Source organism: Camellia sinensis, chromosome 7, assembly GCF_055761805.1.
Source record: "Camellia sinensis isolate YWXY chromosome 7, ASM5576180v1, whole genome shotgun sequence".
NCBI classification, from domain to species: Eukaryota; Viridiplantae; Streptophyta; class Magnoliopsida; order Ericales; family Theaceae; genus Camellia; species Camellia sinensis.
Genome location: NC_138967.1, coordinates 101,164,544 through 101,183,849, shown reverse-complemented (window position 1 = coordinate 101,183,849; position 19,306 = coordinate 101,164,544). Strand labels below are relative to the sequence as shown.

The window sequence follows — 19,306 nt, the reverse complement described above, 5'->3', positions numbered from 1 at the left end:
TTACAAAACCTTATACAAAAGAATTAGATCAAATCAAAGATCTAGTTAATTTTAAGGAAAAACAAATTAATTTCCTTCAAACAGAAATTCATTTCCTTATTACAGAACAAAGATTATAACAGTCTTCTTTACAGAATAAAATCAAACTAATTGAAAAAGAATTTTATACAGAAATCTGTAGTAATGTTCCTAATGCTTTCTGGGAACGAAAGAAACATATAGTTTCTCTTCCATATGAACCAGGATTTGATGAGCGCACAATTCCTACCAGGTCTCATCCCATCAAATAAAAAAAGAGTATTTAGAACTCTGTAAAATAGAAAAAAATACTCTTTTACAGAAAAAACTTATTCGGCCCAGTTATTCTCCTTGGAGTTGTACAGCCTTTTATGTTAACAAAAATGCAAAGATTGAAAGAGGTGTACCAAGATTGGTGTTTCACACAAATGATGATTATGAAGTCTCTACCTTGTAAACCTTTGGTAATTAGATGGAATTTTTAAATTGTATATATTTATTGGATAAGCTTTGTGAAGGAGATGATGTTTGAATTGTTAGAATTATTATATCCACTATGGGAAGTTTTCTTTTAAATATGAAGAATCTTTTGTTAGTTGTAGCAAGTGTATAGATAAAGCTTTTTGGAAGCTTGGGAGTACTGGATCAATGTGGAGGTTACTTCCTTTTATTTATTTATTTTTTATTCCATTTAATCTATTAGTCATACATCTATTACTATTGGAATTTTTCTAAGTGTGGTGCATTGATATTGATAGAGTTGTAATGTTGATTGGATATATACGTATGAATGTTGTTGTTTTATTTACAAAATGGTATACCTTTAATTTTTATGGACCTTTTTCATTTTTTGTCCAATTTTACAATCATTTGATGTGCTTATAACTTTGATTAAAAAAAATTCCCTGACATTATTTTCCTTTTTCTTTTGTATAGATGGATGAACTCGTACCCGAAGTTGAATTGTACAGGTCTAGTTGGCACTTGTTACATTTTTTGAAGAATTATATATTTTTAAATAGATGTGTATGGAAAATATTTGGGTACACTACTAGTTATATTTTTTTGATAGATGTGCATGGATAAAAATTTAATACATAATAACAGGTACTTGTTATGTTTTAAATTTATATGCTAGATGGATATGAATTGAATGATTATATAGATTACATCATATTTTCAATTGGACGATTATGTAGTATAGAATTACTTGTGGATGAAAACTTATAATAGTTGATGATTTTAATTAAACAAATTAAGAATTGGATGATTTATATATTTTGTTGGATGTTCATGATTCAGTTGATTTTGTTGGTTTGAATGATTCTTGGAAATTACAGGTCATATTGAATGGATTTGATAGGTTATTATATTTTGATAAACAAAAAGAATTGAATTGGCGACCAAAAATTGGTTTTGCTTTTCCTCTTTTGGCGACCAAGTGATTAGTTGGGAAAGATAAGTAATACTTTTGCCAACTAAAGTTGTTGGTCGGTGTATCACCACTCACATTTGGCGACCAAAATGTTGGTAGGTAAAAGGGTACATTTGGCGACTAAATAATTAGTAGATAAAATTATTAATTTTGGCAACCAAAGAGTTTGGTCGCGAATAGATCTATTGCCGACTAACATTTTAGTCGGGTAAACATTACTTTTGGCGACTAATAGGTTTGGTTAGGGAGTATTACTTTTGGCAACTAACATGTTTGGTCGTGGAATGTGATAATTGGTGACTAACATGATTGGTCAAGAAAATATGACTTTGCGTGACTAAAGTGTGTTAGCTACTAAATGGATTAGTCGCAGTAATTATATATTTAGCGACAAAATTTAGTCGGCAAATAGAATTTTTTCTTGACTAAAAAATTTTTAGTCGCTAATTACTTTTTGTGACCCTCAATTGGTGACCAAAGTGATGACCAAAAAAATTAGCCACGGATAACTTTTGCCAACTAAAAATGGACTTTTGCTGACTAAATGTTTAATCGGCAAAAGTGCGAATTCCTATAGTGCCACCACTGACATACTTGCACCCCCCATGCAATTGTAATTTTTTTCTCCAATTCCATATAGTTCTTCCAAAATTTTATGGTTTAGTGGTTGAACCCACGTGGTCGTGGGTTCGATTCCCACAGACGGTGCCAAATTGTGTGTGTCAATTTCCGACCACACTGCCAACTAAGTACTCACTTGGAGAACACCGGCAGAATAGATTAAGCTCAAACGACCTGTCACAAAAAGAAGAGATTCCGGCGGTGGTTCGTCCACCCGGGGGCACTCCGACGATCAAGTCAGTTATCTCTCAAAGATAGCAAAAGTGCTTAACTTACTATTTAGAATAAAAAGCATACCTTAAACCCATGAGGGTGCCTCTTTTTTATAGCCAACACAAACCTAGTCCCAATAGAAGCCTAGCTTCAATGGACTTAGGATTACTGCTAATCTTGGACTCCCAGTAGGATTGGGATAAACTCTCTAAGAGTCTTATCTTTACCCAAACTGAAGTCCTCTCTCATTCTAGGACTCTTATCCCTTATCCGCTTATCCCGGATTTCGGTATCTTCGCAGATAACCTCGGCCTAGCCGAGATCATCTCGGTGTCATGACCAGGACACATGGCATCTCAACTGGCACTTCGGTGACACCTCAGCCACGTGTTGTCATTTAAAAATTATGTGTGTTAATTTCTGACCACACTGCCAATCAAGCACTCAGCTGGAGAACATAGGCAGAATATATTAAGGCCGAATGACCTGTCACAAAAAGAAGAGATTCCGGCGGTGGTTCGTCCACTCGGGGGCACCCCGACGATCAAGTCAGTTATCTTTCAAAGATAGCAAAAGTGCTTAACTTACTATTCAGAGCATAAAAAGCATATCTTAAACCTATGGGGGTGCCTCTCTTTTATAGCCAACACTTACCTAATCCCAATAGAAGCCTAACTTCAATAGCCTTAAGATTACTGCTAATCTTGGACTTCCAGTATGATTGTGATAAACTCTCTAAGAGTCTTATCTTTACCCAAACTGAAATCCTCTCTCATTCTAAGACTCTTGTCCCTTATCTGCTTATCCCGAATTCTGGTATCTTTGCAGATAACCTCGGCCTAGCCGAGATCATCTCGGCGTTATGACCAGGACACGTGGCACCTCGGCTGGCACTTCGGTGACACCTCGGCCGGCACTTCGGTGACACCTCGGCCATGTGTTGTCATTCAAAAATTATGTCCCCACAACTGCCCCCTAGGTTCTATTATCTCGGCATCCTGAGGTGATGGAACCTATATCATTCATTCCTTTAATCATGACCCCGATTTAGCTTCAGCTTGTAAATTTTTCTTAAAATTTCAACAAGTGTTAAACATGACCTCAGTTTAATTTCAACTTGTAAATTTTTCTTAAATTTCAAACAAGTGTTAAACATGACATCAGTTTAACTTCAACTTGTAAATTTTTCTTAAATTTCAACAAGTGTTAAACATGACCTCGGTTTAACTTCAACTTGTAAATTTTTCTTAAAAATTTCAATAAGTGTTAAATATGACCTCAGTTTAACTTCAACTTGTTGAAATTTTTTTGTGTGTCAATTTCCGACCACAATGCCAATCAAGCACTCAGCTGGAGAACACTGGCAGAATAGATTAAGCTCAAACGACCTGTCACAAAAAAGAAGAAATTCCGGCTGTGGTTCGTCCACCCGGGGGCACTCCGACGATCAAGTCAGTTATCTCTCAAAGATAGCAAAAGTGCTTAACTCACTATTCAGAGCATAAAAAGCATACCTTAGATCCATGAGGGTGCCTCTCTTTTATAGCCAACACAAACCTAGTCCCAATAGAAGCCTAGCTTCAATAGACTTAGGATTACTGCTAATCTTGGACTCATAGTAAGATTTGGATAAACTCTCTAAGAGTTTTATCTTTACGCAAACTAAAGTTCTCTCATTCTAGGACTCTTGTCCTTTATCCGCTTATCCCGGATTCCGGTAACCTCGGTCTAGCCGAGATCATCTTGGCGTCATGACCAGGACACGTGGCATCTCGATTGGCACTTCGGTGACACTTCGACCAAGTGTTGTCATTCAAAAATTATGTCCCCACAGTTTAGTGGTTTGTTTTTTTAATTATTACCTGTTTGAAGATATAAATAATGAAGTTATCCATTTTTCTATAATAGCAAAAGCTTTTAAATAAATTGGTAGCAAGTGACACATGTGTTAGCCTGCTTGAGCATTGATAGTTAACAATTTAACATTATTATTCAAAGGAAAAATTACTAAGTTATCAAACAGGACTTCAATGAAGCAGAGAGAGAGAGAGTGAGGTCCTCATGAGTATTACTGTCTTATATTGATAACAACTATTACAAAAATTATTAGCTTCATACATCAAGCTCTTCTAGCTCAGTCTTGAAAAAGAAAATAGAGGTAATCTGATTTTGAGTTCAAAAAAAAAAAAAAAAAAAGAGAAAAAGAAAAAGAAAAAAAAAAAAAGAAGGAAAAAAGAAAGAAGGAAAAGCCGGTTTTTATTTATTTATTTATTTTTTGGAAAAGGTGAAAATTTTGCAAACTTAGATGGATATCTAAATGCAGGAAATGTCGTCAAATTTAGGATTATTTTATGATTTGAGATCACCAAATTGTTTTTAGGATTTCAAGCGCAACTGAGTGGTATCTTGGGAATTCCATGAAGTTGTAGTTTCCCCAATACACTAACAAGAGATGGAGGTTTTAGTCCAAGAGGAAGTGGCAGCCATGGCTTTGATAAAGCATCTCCAATAGCTGCATCGATGCTCTCTTTCGACTGTAAAACAACATTGACAAATAGTCAAGACAAGAAATCAATTATTGTTTCTAATTTATGTAAGACACATCTCTCACCATATTAATAAATTTTATGGAGCAATTAACAACTTAAACAACCAAATCAAATTGGAAATGAAAGTCAGTTAGTAGAAATTCACAATTTAAACAATTATAAAAGGGTCGATCCTAAACTTTTAGAGGCTCTTAGTGAATACCACTTGAAAAGACAATCAGCTTAAAAAGGAAATTATTACAAAAAAAATTAAAAAATTAAAAAGACAATCTAGTCATGTTACTTATTTTTTTAATTTTTTAATTTTTATTTTTGAATATATGTTAAGGCAAAAAGCACTTAACCCACTAGGATTTTGGGTTGGTACTGATAACTCCACTGACGTTTGAAAATATGTAGACATCTCTCCTATGATTTTGGACTTATTTGTAACTATCACATTTTCCATCCAAAAAAACAGATGTGCAAGTATTGTTCCGTTTGACAGTTTTTCTCTAAAAATGATTTGATCAAAAGACCAAAATGACCCTACCCTTCACATGATTTGAAATAGATGTTATACTCCACCCAAATTGTAGGGAAGAGTGGAACCATCTTGGAACAATTAGTACTTCCTCTCCTTTTTATTTTAATTTGTTTTTTTTTTTATTATATTTTTATCTCTTATTTATTTTATTATATATTTTTTTAATCAAATATTTTTTTGTTTAATTTGTCTTTCACACTATATTGTCTTTTTTATTTTGTTGTTTATTTTTTTTAAGCTATATCATACAATTTGTCAGGAATATTGAAATGTCTTTTGCAAGCAGTATTGGAGTAGGAAACACTTGATTATATTTTACTAAACTGTATTATACAAATTTTTTTCTATTATATTTATATCTCTTATTTATTTTACTTATTTATTATTTTTATTTAATCAAATATTTATTTGTTTAATTTGTCTTCCACTCTATAGTGTCTTTTTTATTTTATTTTATTGTTTATTATTTTTAACTTTATTATACAATTTGTTAAGAATATTGAAATGTCTTTTGTAAACAATATTGGAAGGGAAACACTTGATCATATTTTGTTAATTATACAATTTGTTTATAGAATCATAAGAAATTGATCTTTTTCTTTAACAAATTAATTTTAATTTTTTTTTTAGAAAAATAGAAGACAAAATTCAATCAAATATAACGAATTGGATTTCTCATGACATAATTTTTTGAAACTATTTTTAATGCTAAAATATATGTGACTATTTTTTTGGTTATTTTTAGTGATTTTTTTGGTATTAATTTGTATTATTTTTATTGTATGATTTGAGTTAATAAAAACACAAAATAATATTTGTATGGTTTAATTATTACCATCTTTATGGTTTATTATTATTTTTTTATTTATACAATTTAAGTTAACATTTGAGTAGTTTGAATATTATTATTATTAGTAGGGTAAATTATGCAAATGGTCTCTGTAATTTACATGATGTGTCAATTTGGTCAATGTTATTTTGATTTGTTCAATTTTACCCATTAATTTAACGAATTGTGTCATATTGGTCCAATAAATAACGGCTGTTAGGTTTGGTGGACGGAAAATCATCACGTGCTCAAACGATGTGTCAATTTGGTGTTTATAGTTTATACGATATGTCAATTTGGTCATTATTATTTTAATTTGCTCGATTTTGACAGGAATCAAATTGACACATCGTGTAAACTATAGAGACTAAATTGATACATCGTTTGAGTTTCTATCTACCAAACCTAACAACTGTTATTTATTGGACCAATACGACACAATTCGTTAAATTAAAGGGTAAAATAGAGCAAATTAAAACACTAGCAACCAAATTGACACTTCGTGTAAGCTACATGGACCATTTACATAATTTACCCTTATTATTACTAATTTTGTACAATTTGAGTTAATATTTTTTTATTAGTCTTAACTTTTTTTTAGTAAATAAAAATAATATTTTTTTGTTAAAAAATAATTCTAAATAATTTTTATTTACATTAATTTCAAATCATACAAATCATTTTAATTATTTAAGTTTTTATATAGTTTTGAACTATTAATTTAAATTTTTATTAAATATGTTAATATTAGTCTTATTTTAAAGATTTTGTTGATATTTTTTGAATAAAATTAATTTTATAAAAATTGAATTTATATATTAAAAATTATATGTATTTTATTAAAATAAAATTGGATAAAATTTGTTCTATTTTTTAATTAAAAAAGTGAATTAAGTGATGTGATGTGATATGTGCTGTGTAAAGAGAGAGAAAGAGAGAAGAGAGCAGGAATGTGCATGTGTGTGACGTGTGTGATGGGTGAGTGTGCCTATATTAGCAAGGGTAAATTAATTTTTTTGACATAGACGTTAACGGCGTGTAAAGAGAGAGAAAGAGAGAAGAGAGCAGGAATGTGCATGTGTGTGACGTGTGTGATGGGTGAGTGTGCCTATATTAGCAAGGGTAAATTAGTTTTTTTGACATAGACGTTAACGATGTGACGATTGCAGATAAGTTTAAAACTACAGAAGAGATGTTTGCATATTTCCAATCGTCAGGGGCCATTTGCCTCAGCCCAAAACCAAAGGGTATTAAGTGCTTTTGCCCTTAATTATTTTACTTTTCTTCTTATTTTTATGTATATATAGATTGGAAAATGATTTGGAGCCCTAAAAAAGCCTCCCCTAATCCCCCTAATCCCCAAAACGATGTCGTTTTGGGGAACTTTTTTTTTTTTTTTTTGTCTTGGTTTGAAAATTCGGAGGATTAGGGGGGGGGGATTTTCGGGGGACATAGCACGGCCCATATAGATTAATACTTAACAAGAAATATGATTAAATAAACAATTTAATTCACAATCTAACAAGTAACAATCAACTCAAATTGTAGAGATTTTAATTTTCAAGTCAAATTATCAAACACTAAAGTAGAATCAGAATGATATAAAATTTGACAACATATAAAGAGATTATCAAAGGCATAGGGGTTGTTTTGAATGTCCTAAATAAATATACTTTTTAGACTAAAAATTAGAGAAAAAAAAGATGGTTGTTTGGGATAATTTTTTGACTTTTTACGAAAAAATGTGTATTAAAATATTGTATAAAATAGTAAAATTACGAAATTATCCTCCCTGACATAGTCAGCATTAATATTGCGCTGACTTTCTATCTCTTTTCAATTTTTATTTTATTTTATTTTATTTTAGTTTATTTATTTATTTATTTTAATGGGAATGTGTGGCTTCAAGTGTGCCACGTTTTCTTTTTGACTTGGGAAGTTGTGGCTGCACAGTTTTGTGGCAGCACTGTTTTTTGTTTTTGTTTTTCATCTGACAGATTTCCTGCCAAAATAAAGGTAAATAGTATGAACTTTTTATTTTTTATTTTTTTAGTGAATTTTTGACTTTTTGAATTTTATACATAATGTCAAACCAGCCCTTAAATTGTTGGGGCAAAGTTTGGTAGAGTAAAAATCAAATAAGTTAGGCTTCCACTAGTAAAAATAGTTTTGTTTTTGAGTTTGGTACTAATAAGCCATGTAGTATTTGGGTTTTGGCAAGTTAAAATCAAAATAATTAGTGGTCATCCACTAATAAAAATAGTTTTTTTTTTTTTTGGTTTTTTTTTTTTAATTTTATTTATTTATTTTATATCAACAAAATAAAGTTTATTGGTAAGAATTAAGGATAACCTTACATCATAAATCAATAAAGAAAAAACACAAAGACCAATAGGCGGTGCTATAAGAATCAAAACAAAGCCCAATGATTCCACCTAAATTGGTACAACAGGATATGACCAATCATTTGCAGCACCATTCCAACACAATGGTTGAAGAGAGGTCAACCGTGCAATATTTTCTAGCCCAAACATCAGGGCCCAAAGCCAGCTTGCCCTTTGGGCCGGCTCCGCAACTATGTTTAATTTTTTCTTATTTATAAATAGAGCATCGTTATTTAGACTTCCAAGTTAAAGGTTGGTTTGGAATGTTCTAAAAAAGTGTACTTTTTGACTTATTAACTTATATAGGTTGGGTTTGATGTGATGTGTTAGAGATGTGATGTGATTTAAATAAGATGATGTGACTTAAATATGATAGTGACTTTTTGACTTTTTGTATTATTTAGTAGATGCTAAACTTGGCCTAAATCTAACTTCTAAACTCAGTATTGTGTCAAAAAATAATTTGTTGATAATTAAACATTATTTGGTTATCAATAAATCATCTTCTTGATATGTCACTATATTTAAAAAATAAATTTAAAAAGTATATTTTATGTCATTTTTCTTATAAGTAATATGCCAATATCAATAACAGAAATTAATAGTAAGACTTTTTAAATGGACATGGCTCCTCTCCAGTTACTAGAGAGGAGAGCTCGGTATTGGTGGGTCGTAATTTGGGTTCATGTTAATAATCTAAATCGTTAATGTGTAGAACTCGTCGAATACATTATCCTTGTAAAAAATCACTTTGATTAGATATCGATAACTATTTGATCAGATCACATTTTCAAAATAAATTTCAAAGTAAATTGAGTCTAAGTATTGTTTGATCAAGTGATTATCAATATTCAATCAATGTAATTTTTTGCAGGGATAATGTAGTCAACGAGTTCTACACATAAAATGATTTGGATTATCGACATAAGCCCAGATTAAGGCCCACCAATGCTGAACTCCACTTTTCTGTAATTGGAGAGGAGTCAGTCCTTTTAAACTAATATAACGGTGACACCTGAGACAAAAAAATAACTTGCTCCATAACAATATTGATTTTTTTAATTATTCAAATGTCATCCTGTAAAAGACTTTACTATATGTTTTGTAAGTAAAAACAAGGAGGAGAAAGAAGGCAAAAAAGAGGAAAATAATATGATAGAGAGAAAGTGAAGGGAGCAGTAGTCTCTCACCGGGTGAAAATCGAATGGAGGGTGGGGTGGGGACCTGTTAGTCTGGGAGGGACACCAATGCCAGGGTTGAGCCTGTACATGGCATCATTGGGTGGAATCCCGGGGACCGTTGGAGTGCCAAATCTCTGCAATTATAATAACCATGTGTCATTGAATTCCTTGTAGATGGAGCCAAGCTCAAGGCAAGTCTTTTTAACTTCTTTTGGTGCAGTTTACTTACAATTGTTTACAGATTATTATTATTATTATTATTATTATTATTATTTTTTAATTTTAAAACTTAGTGTAAGTGTGCTTAATGTAAGTTTTTTTTTTTTAGAGTTTATTATACAAATTTATTTTAAATAAACAAGAAAAGGTTGATTATTGAGAAGATAAACAAAGAATGCTTTTCTTTTCTATTTTTTAATTATTACTACATTTTTTGCTACCATACTAGATTTTTTTTTTTTTTATAATTATTATTAGATTTATTGAGAAGATAAACAAAGAATGCTTTTGTTTTCTATTTTTTAATTATTACTCAATTTTTTGCTGCCATACTAGATTTTTTTAATTATTATTAGATTTTTTGCTACAATAAAGCGTTAGAATACATAAATTAATCACAGAACTATGCAAGCGTTTGTAAACCCATTTGTATTTGGTCCAAGGATTTCCGGTTCCCAAATATTTCTGTCCTTTGTCTCAAATCATTCACAATTATTGGATATGTCTCTCAAATCTTAGAATTCTCATATAATCCAATGATTGTAAGTGATTTGGAACAAATGGACAGGAATATTTAGGAATGTCTCTCAAATCTTAGAATTCTCATATAATGATTGTAAGTAATTTGGAACAAAGGGACAGGAATATTTAGGAAAGGGAAGCCTTGCTCATTGTTAGATATGTCTCTCAAATCTTAAGATTCTCATATAATCCAATGATTGTAAATGATTTGGGACAAATGGATAAGAATATTTAGGAAAGGGAACCCTTGCTCATTGTTGTGTTAGTACTTAGTAGCGCTGCTCCGAAACAAATCGTTACCGTAGTTGGCAGTGGTGGCGGAAAGCAAGGTGTTCCCGGTGTAAGAGAATTTGGAACCTGAATAAAGAGGAGATGCCATTTTAGAGAGAGAGGTAACAAGTAGGGAGGGAGGGAGAGATTACCTTATGCCTTTGGTAGTGTAAGTGCCAAAATGATGAGTCTAGCAGTGGTCTTGGTGGAGAAGGATGTGTGGTTGGGTGGGCCCATGGAGCTGCCGGTGGTGGTGGTGGTGGTGGAGATGGGGAAGGGAGTAGATGTTTGGGCCAGATGTGGATTAAGGATGGATCCATTGAGGGATGACCCCAAACATGTAAATGTTGGGTATACCTCCTTATTGGAGTGTGGGACCCAATTGATTTATTAAAAGAGTTTTAATTTGGCTTGGTTTAGTATAATGTATTTTTATATATTATATTTGAGGAGACCCAATTCAATTTGGATATAATTAGGGTTTGATTACAAAACCCTAGATTCACAATTTTGTTGGTGTATTATTTTTCCCAAGAGAAAAAAGGACAGAGGGCTGCCTCCTTATTTAGTTTTCCGAAGGCAGCAAATCGTGATGATTAATTTGGTTTTTCCCGAAGTTGAATGAAGCTACAGCAACATTGATGTACTTGGTTCCTTTCATTCTTGGGTGTATATTCAAGTTGGTGCATCTTTGTTTGGGAGGTTTGGGTTATTATTTTGGATCTTCTTCAACTTTGGTTCTGAAGATTTTGGTTCTTCTATTTGGTGAGGTCTTTCCTCTTGTTTATTTGTGATTATTTAGAATTCACCTAAGGGTGATTTTGTGAGACCATTAGTGTCTCGTTTGTAATCGTTTGGAATTATTTGGTTGATAGTGGAATCGGATTTCGATCCCGTGGACGTACCTCACATTGAGGGAACCACGTAAAAATTCTTGTGTTGCCTTTGATTTAATTTTTCCGCATTAATTTTTATTCCCATTGATTGATTTACTTGTGGGGAATCTCGGATTTTCCCTAACAACTGGTATCAGAGCTTACGGTTTATTTGAGTCTATTTATTTGTGTAAATCAATGGAGGGGAATGTGGGTCGTATGTCTAGCTTCAATGGAAGCAATTGGGTAACTTGGAAAACTAAAATGGAGGACCTATTATTTTGTAAAGATTTATATGGACCCATTGAGGGTGATTCTGGCAAACCCGAGGGTATGAAAGATGATGAATGGAATAGGCTTAATCGAAAAGCCGTTGGTGTTATCCGTCAATGGATTGATGACAGTGTGTTTCATCATGTTGCTACTGAAACTTCAGCACATGATTTATGGAAAAAATTAGAGGGCCTTTATGATAGGAAATCAGCCACAAATAAAGCTTTTCTGTTTCGTAAGTTGGTTAATTTAAAATATAAAGAGGGCAGCCCTATTCCGGAACATCTGAATGAAATAAAGAGTATTGTTAACCAACTTGCTTCTATGAAAATTGTTTTTGATGATGAGTTGCAGGCTTTGATGCTACTTAGTTCTTTACCCGAAAGTTGGGAGACTTTGGTTGTGACCGTCAGTAATTCGGCGCCCGATGGAGTTGTCACAATGGGCCAAGTCACTAGTAGCCTGTTGAATGAAGAAACTAGAAGAAAATCAGCGGGTTCCTCTCATTCAGAAGCATTTGTTGTGAGAGGCCGAAGCAAATCAAGGGGGAGGAGTAAGACTCCTCATGGTCGTGATCAAAGCCGTGACAAATCAAAAGATGGTTCTTTTTCAAAGAAAGACATTGAGTGCTATTATTGCCATGAGAAAGGGCACATGAAGCGGGAATGCCGAAAGCTCAAGAATAAGGAGAAAAGGCGTGACAAAAGTGTGGACAAGAAGCAAGAAGACACAACGGCAGTTACTACCAATGCTGATCTCATGGTTGTTTGTGAAGATGATTGTATCAATTTTGTGGGCCAAGAGAGCAATTGGGTGATTGATTCTGGTGCTTCTTTTCATGTGACTTCTCGAGTTGATTTCTTCACTACCTATACCGAAGGAGATTATGGTTCTGTTCGAATGGGTAATGAAGGTTTGTCCAAGATTATCGGCATGGGTGATGTTTGCTTGGAAACAAATTTGGGCTGCAAGTTGTTGCTTAAAGATGTGAGGCATGTTCCCGACATTCGCCTCAATTTGATTTCTACTGGGAAGCTAGATGATGAAGGCTACAACAACAAATTTGGTGATGGAATATGGAAGCTCACAAAGGGTTCCTTGGTGGTGGCTAAGTGTAAGAAGACTCATACACTTTATTCGATGCAAGGAAAAATTTGTAAAGGTATTGTCAATACACTTCAAGATGATACTTCTACCGAATTGTGGCACAAGCGGCTTGGCCATATGAGTGAAAAGGGGCTGCAAGTTTTGTTCAAGAAAGAGCTTCTACCCGGTTTGAAAGGTACACATCTTAAAACTTGTGTTCATTGTTTGACGGGTAAACAACATAGAGTTTCTTTTCATAAAAATGTTGCTTCTAGAAAAGAAAATGTTTTGGAGTTGATTCATTCGGATGTTTGTGGTCCTTTAAAAGTTAGAACACATGGTGGTGCACTTTATTTTGTTACTTTTATTGATGATTATTCAAGGAAAGTTTGGGCTTTTTTACTAAAAACTAAAGATCAAGTTCTAGAAGTATTTAAGCATTTTCAGGCTATGGTTGAAAGAGAAACAGGGCAGAAATTGAAGTGCATCCGATCAGACAATGGTGGTGAATACATTGGGCCATTTGATGAGTATTGTCGCAGCCAAGGTATTCGGCACCAAAAGACAGTTAAGAAGACTCCTCAACAAAATGGAGTTGCCGAGAGGATGAACCGCACCATTGTGGAAAGAACAAGGTGTTTGCTTTCACAAGCTAAATTGCCAAGATCCTTTTGGGGTGAGGCATTGAAGACAGCGGTTGACGTGATCAATTTGTCACCTTCCTATCCTTTGAATGGTGATGTTCCAGAAAGAGTTTGGACCGGTAAAGATGTATCTTATGAGCACTTGAGAGTGTTTGGTTGCCGAGCTTTTGTTCACATTCCAAAAGATGAGAGGTCCAAGCTTGATAGCAAGTCAAGACAATGTATTTTTCTTGGCTATGGGCGTGATGAATTTGGATATAGATTGTGGGATCCAGTCGACAAGAAAGTCATTCGAAGCCGTGATGTTGTGTTTCTTGAAGACCAAACAATTGAAGACTTTGGCAAAGGTGATCAACCGGAGCCAAAAACTAGTGATCTCATTGACATGGATCCATCTCCTTCATCTTCAGTTGATGATGAAAACGGGGGAGATGTGCAGCCACCTATTGAAGATATAGAGGATGATGCTAATTCTAATGAAGCTGAGCCAGAAATTGAGGAAGAGTATCCAACTCAAGAACCACCACCACAACTTGAGTTGAGGAAATCTACAAGGGACCGACAACCTTCAAGAAAGTATCCTCCCAATGAATTTGTGTTGATTTCTGATCAAGGGGAGCCGGAGAGCTACCAAGAAGCAATTGAGCATGCAAAGAAAGGTGACTGGAAAAAGGCCATGGAAGAGGAGATGAATTCCTTGCTTGAAAACCAAACTTATGATTTAGTGAAGTTGCCTAAGGGGAGGAAAATTCTGAAAAATAAGTGGGTCTTCAAATTGAAGAATGATGGCAAGAATCTGAGGTATAAGGCACGTCTTGTTGTGAAAGGCTTTGGGCAAAAGAAAGGTATTGATTTTGATGAAATTTTCTCACCGGTTGTAAAGATGTCTTCTATTCGGGTTGTACTTGCCATGGCTGCAAGTATGAACCTTGAAGTTGAGCAACTTGATGTGAAGACCGCATTTCTTCATGGTGACCTTGAAGAAGAAATTTACATGGAGCAACCGAAAGGATTTGTGGAAAAAGGGAAAGAGAAATTTGTTTGCAAATTGAAGAAAAGTTTGTATGGCCTCAAGCAAGCCCCGCGGCAATGGTACAAAAAATTCGACTCTTTCATGATGAATAATGGTTTTTCTAAAACCACTTCAGACCATTGTGTGTTTGTGAAAAATTTTCCAGATGGTAAATTTATTATTCTTTTGCTTTATGTTGATGACATGTTAATTGTGGGTCAAGATTCTACCATGATAAACAGGTTGAAATTGGAGTTAAGCAAGTCTTTTGCTATGAAAGATTTGGGACCGGCAAAGCAAATTCTTGGTATGAAAATTGTTCGTGATCGCAAAGAGGGGCTGATTTGGTTATCTCAAGAAAGCTACATTGAGAAAATTCTTGAGAGGTTCAACATGGATAAAGCAAAGCCGGTTGGTTGTCCACTTGCGGGTCACTTCAAGCTTAGTTCGAATCAATGTCCTACAAGTGAGAAAGACAAGGAAGAGATGCAGAAAGTTCCTTATGCTTCAGCAGTTGGTTCTTTGATGTACGCCATGGTTTGTACAAGGCCGGATATTGCTCACGCCGTTGGTGTGGTGAGTCGTTTTCTCTCTAATCCGGGTAAAGAACATTGGGCAGCGGTAAAATGGATTCTAAGGTATCTTCGAGGGACTTCGAAGGTATGTTTGTGTTTTGGGGATGGTAAACCGATGCTTGATGGGTTCACAGATTCTGACATGGCTGGTGATGTTGATTCTAGGAAATCTACTTCGGGGTATTTGATGACTTTTGCAGGGGGAGCTGTGGCATGGCAATCTAAATTACAAAAATGTGTTGCTCTCTCAACTACCGAAGCTGAATTTATTGCTATTACAGAAGCTTGCAAAGAAGAGTTATGGTTAAAGAAATTTTTGCAAGAGTTGGGTTTGAAGCAAGAAAAGTATGTGCTTTATTGTGATAGTCAAAGTGCTATTCACTTGAGTAAAAATTCTACTTTTCATTCGAGATCGAAACACATTGATGTGAGATACCATTGGATTCGTGATGTGTTAGATTCGAAATTGTTACAACTCGAAAAGGTTCACACAGATGATAATATTTCAGATATGTTGACGAAGACTTTGTCGAGGGACAAACATTTAAAGTGTCGAACTTTGGCGGGTATGGTTGATGTCTCCACCTAAGTCGGTAGGGGGAGAATTGTTGGGTATACCTCCTTATTGGAGTGTGGGACCCAATTGATTTATTAAAAGAGTTTTAATTTGGCTTGGTTTAGTATAATGTATTTTTATATATTATATTTGAGGAGACCCAATTCAATTTGGATATAATTAGGGTTTGATTACAAAACCCTAGATTCACAATTTTGTTGGTGTATTATTTTTCCCAAGAGAAAAAAAGGACAGAGGGCTGCCTCCTTATTTAGTTTTCCGAAGGCAGCAAATCGTGATGATTAATTTGGTTTTTCCCGAAGTTGAATGAAGCTACAGCAACATTGATGTACTTGGTTCCTTTCATTCTTGGGTGTATATTCAAGTTGGTGCATCTTTGTTTGGGAGGTTTGGGTTATTATTTTGGATCTTCTTCAACTTTGGTTCTGAAGATTTTGGTTCTTCTATTTGGTGAGGTCTTTCCTCTTGTTTATTTGTGATTATTTAGAATTCACCTAAGGGTGATTTTGTGAGACCATTAGTGTCTCGTTTGTAATCGTTTGGAATTATTTGGTTGATAGTGGAATCGGATTTCGATCCCGTGGACGTACCTCACATTGAGGGAACCACGTAAAAATTCTTGTGTTGCCTTTGATTTAATTTTTCCGCATTAATTTTTATTCCCATTGATTGATTTACTTGTGGGGAATCTCGGATTTTCCCTAACAGTAAAGGTCTGAAATGTTCCAACGGTCTCATGGGAGGGAAGCCGATGGTAGGCCGCGCAACCACCCAAGGGCTCATAATATTCTTGCTTCCACCACCACCACCACCACCACCTCCTTCTCCTCCACCACCACCATATGTTTGCCGTCTCTGGGTCCAGCTTGCAGCTTCCGCTTCACGAGCTAGCGAATGTTTCCTATGCGATCGGTATTTCTGCACAGCCCACAATTCTTCTTCAAATTAGTGTCTTTCAGATTAAAGTTGCAAATCCATGAAAAATCAGTAAAGGAAACTTAATTAGTGTGTTTCTACTTTCATTAGGTTTGAAATTCACACTTTAGTTTTTTAAACAACAGATTAAGGCAGTGAACAAGGTCTTATTACAGTAACCAACATTCAAGTGCAGTCAAGTGCGATCTCAGACAAGATATGAAATTCCAATAAATTTATTTGCATAACAAAAGTGAAGACATACTCTAAGAAAACAAACAAATCTATAACCCTAACAATGGTAAACAGTTCTGTGAAAATGAGTAGTTGTGATATAGAAAAAAAAAAAGAAAAGATACAGAACTATTGTCTAGAAAGATATGACTTTTCGTGATTTTTTTATTTAAAAACATAAACACTGTGAACAAATAATATAGAAGCAAATTTTTTATAAAAAAAATAAATAAATCATAATTTAGTATTTTCCATAAAAATTAGTAAGGAATATGATTATGTTAAAATGCATTTGAAGTCTTTTTCCATTTGAAGTAAGGTCAGAGAGAGAGAGAGAGAGAGAGAGAGAGAGAATTTTATCATAATTTTTGTAGAAGTTTGCATACTTGAAAGAAAATAGAAGTAGAATGAAACAAATTAGAGAGAGAGAGAGAGAGAGAGAGAGAGAGAGAGAGAGAGAGAGAGAGGAGGTATGGAAGTAGGAGTAAGTACTTGAAGATGACTAGCAATGTTATGGCGAGTGAGACAATGAATTCCCATAAGCTCTAAAATCCTTGAAGGGACTGCCTCATCCACGCTCAGCTGCTCCACTGCTTCCACAAATCTCCTGTGCAGCTCTAGCATCCAATCCACCTACCACCCCACACCACACATTCCAATACAATAAGCTCTCTCTTTTAAATCCCACAACAAAATCAACAAATGTTAAACTAGCAGAAAGACAATATGAGTAGACATTAGTCTCTCTCTCTCTCTCTCTCTCTCTCTCTCATCGAATTCTGACATCTCCTGGACACAAACAGACTATTCCAAACCAGAATTCTCGTGAGCTCCTATTTGCAGCTCAAGAAGTATGTGAAAATTCATAAATATGAGAGAGAGAGAGAGAGAGAGAGTTGCAAATAATTAATCTATTTAGCTTGAATCCAATACTAATTACCTTCACTTTTCTTTTCCCTTGATGATTCTTAGATGATTTTCGTCCTTTATGAGCTTCCTTTGGCGATGGATTGACAACATGTTGGCTTATTTTTCTTACGAAGGAAAATATTATAAATGCAAGCGTGCCAGCAAGGATTGAAAAATCCTTACAGATTAAATTCAAGCCAATTATCAAGCGATTGTGTTGATGGTTCTTTTGCCTCAACAAAGAGGACTTCAAAATTGCCAAAGTGTAGAGAAAAGAAAAATGAAAAGAAGAAAGGGAGATGGAGATGGAGAAACACGATTGAGTAAACAATCAAAGTAATAATTACTTACCTCTACTCGTATGCTTCGAAAAGGAAGTGCATGAAATGCTTCGAAATGAAAGTGCTAAAAATAAATGCTTCGAAATATAAATTTATGTTAAACTACTCCTAAGATAAGGAAAATAACAAGAAATATTGAAATCAAGTGTCTTTGATTTGAGTTCCGGGGCTTACAATGTAGCCATTAATGGCTATTTATAGAGGAAAAAATATAGTAATAACTACTTAGTAACTACCCATTTCTTCCATCTTCATTCTTGTCTTGCCATGTGTCCTTCCACTCATCCACTTTGTCCTTCATATTCTCCATCATCTCCATAACTTCTTTTAGCTTCCAAATGAATAAAAGAATGCCACGTGTCTTGAAAATAATAATAATCATATTATTATTTTATGGTGCCAACATTAACCTCCAAATGAGTAGAAAGATACTACATGTCCTGCAATTATATAAATAATAAATAATAATAAAAATTGCAGATTTATGGTGTCAACACATCAGCAACAGATTCATCTCTCTTGCTCACAATTTCCTCTCCTTGATTCAAGAATGAAGAACAACCTGAGACTTTGTTTTCTTCTTCTTCTTCCTCCTCCTTTCTCGAATTATTAACCTCTACTTTCTCTGATTCCTCACAGCCGGTACTGGTTTGAAACTCGGCAAGGATTTCAGGATCCATCTCCAAGTCAGGCAACACATCTCCATCGTTGATGCCAATGAAAAGGTCATCAAAATCAATACTGTCCAGTAATTTCTCACCCGGAATGTCCGCAAAGACATTGTTGTCTCTGATCGAAAGGCTCTCCATCTCTTCCTCCCTAATTTCATCTTTGTTGATGGTCCTTAAAGGTGACAAAGCAAGCATTCCACAGTGCTAAACTGGACTTATAATAATTCAATTCAAACCTGCCTGCTCACTATGGTGCAAGTGCAACTACGTGGTATTGCTATTGCTATTGCTATTGCATGCAAATTTATGCCTCAAGAGAAGTAGAAATGGATTTTGCAAAGAACTTTTTCCGGTAACGAGAAAGAGAGAGAGAGAGAGAGAGAGAGAGAGAGAGACTATAAGGGCCTGTTTGGTAACGTTTACATTT

General features: G+C 34.4%; 1 pseudogene across 1 annotated transcript; it reads right to left on the bottom strand.

Annotated features, from left to right (window-relative positions):
* Positions 1 to 4,258: 4,258 nt before the first annotated feature.
* On the bottom strand, positions 4,259 to 19,074 carry LOC145795226 (transcription activator GLK1-like; annotated as a pseudogene). Its single transcript, XR_014335794.1, has 8 exons — positions 18,704 to 19,074; positions 17,899 to 17,983; positions 17,451 to 17,591; positions 16,516 to 16,727; positions 10,920 to 11,124; positions 10,798 to 10,854; positions 9,766 to 9,890; positions 4,259 to 4,821 (listed from the first exon to the last, which is right to left on the bottom strand). The product of XR_014335794.1 is annotated as a transcription activator GLK1-like (transcript).
* Positions 19,075 to 19,306: the final 232 nt, after the last annotated feature.